The 1,738-nt window shown below is 43.4% G+C and overlaps 1 pseudogene; it reads right to left on the bottom strand.

Annotated features, from left to right (window-relative positions):
* Window positions 1-264: 264 nt before the first annotated feature.
* LOC102249316 lies at window positions 265-1,097 on the bottom strand (annotated as a pseudogene).
* Window positions 1,098-1,738: the final 641 nt, after the last annotated feature.

The raw sequence follows: 1,738 nt of genomic DNA, 5'->3' as shown, positions 1-1,738 counted from the left end.
TTCTTGTGTCTTAGGTAGGCATTTATTGCCATGGTCTTTCCTCTTAGAACTGCTTTTGCTGCATCCATAAATTTGTGTGTGTTACATTTTTATTTGCCTCAGGATACTTTTTATTGCTCTTTTGATTTCTTCTTTGACCCATTAATTGTTCAGTAACATGCTGCTTAATCTTCAGATATTAGTGACTTTTCCAGTTTTCGTCCCTCCCCACCCCCCCACCTGCAAAAAATAATCCCACACTTTTTTTATTTATATAGAGTCCTAACCGTTTCCGGGGCAGGAGGAATGGGAGCGGTCCCGTTTTCAGTCCAGGAGCCTCCATAATGTTGGTCTGTTGTTACCAAGCACACAGGCAAGTGCATCATGGATTTGGTAAACTCACTGCAATGTTCAGTCTCCCCGCTGCAGCAGCAGGGTGGGCGTCATCTGCTTCTGTAAGGGTCCTGGATTTAGGAATTTCAACGGTTACTTCTCCAACTTCAATTTCTGAAGGTTTGAAATCAATTAATAGAACAGTAGACAGGCATGTAATTGCAATTTCCTCTGTCTGTTCAAATGTCCAAGCAAATTTCTTCTTCACTTTTTTTTCCTCAAGAAAGTTGATTGACTCGGTTTGTTTAACGCCTGCTGCAGTGGCTTTAAACCCACAGTAGTAACCTGCAGGGTCACACCTGCACACCTGAGGGCCTTATTCTGCATCTGTCCCCAGTAACATCAGACGGCCACCCGGGGGCCTCGTTCCAGCTCTCTGTGTGTAGACCTGGGACATAGCAGCAGTTCTTTTACTCAGCATGTCCACAGGAGTCTCACAGCCATGCCTGTGTTTGAAGTGAGCGCCTCATAGCACGCCCTCTGTACCTGGGTCTGCTGTCAGCTGTCATTCCTGTCATCACGGCCAATGTTTTCGGCTCCCGAATAGGGGAGTTATGAATAAGGGAGTCACTGTGCTGGAATCCAGTGATTTGTCGGCTATCTTGTGTGACAGCACTGCGCTGTCTTCCCCTCTGACACTCACTGGTACTCGTGTAAGGCATCCTGGTTAGCAGCCTGAAAGCATATTCTGCTTGGCAGAGCTGACCCTCTGGTGAAAAACGATAAAGCGGTGGTCACAGCCAGCGCTGCGACCATGGGGCGTGTTAGTGCACCCACTGCTTCGGGCATGGTTTCTGGGCCCCTAGCTCCCGTAGCAGGTGCACCCAGTTTTCTTTGTGCAATTATCTTCCAGTTTTATACCATAGTGGTCTGAAAATATGCTAAATATGATTGCAATTCTTGTAAATTTATTTAGACTTGTTCTGTGGCCTAAATTATGATCTGTTTTGGAAAATGTCCCATGTGCATTTGAGAAGATTGTGTCCTCTGTTGCTGTTGGATGGAATCCTCTAACGTGTCATTTTAGGTCGATGCTTCCTTATTGATTTTCTGTCTGATGATCTATCCCTTGCTGTAAGTTGGGTATTGAAGTCCCCTAGTATTTATTAATGCTGTCTATTTCTCCCTTTAGGGCTGTTAATATTTGCTTTATATACTTAGGTGCTCCTATGTTGGGTGCATAAACATTATATCTTCTTTTGTAATTGACACTTTTTATTATTATGTAACACTTTTCTTTGTCCTTTACTACAGTCTTTGTTTTAAAGTTTATTTTGTCTGATATAAATATAGCTACTCTGGCTTTCTTTTGATTTCCATTTGCATGAGATACCTTTTCCATCCTTCACTTTCAGTATCTGTGTCC

The sequence above is a fragment of the Myotis brandtii genome, unplaced genomic scaffold (genome assembly GCF_000412655.1).
Source record: "Myotis brandtii unplaced genomic scaffold, ASM41265v1 scaffold89, whole genome shotgun sequence".
NCBI classification, from domain to species: domain Eukaryota; kingdom Metazoa; phylum Chordata; class Mammalia; order Chiroptera; family Vespertilionidae; genus Myotis; species Myotis brandtii.
This window is presented reverse-complemented; position numbering and strand designations above follow the sequence as displayed.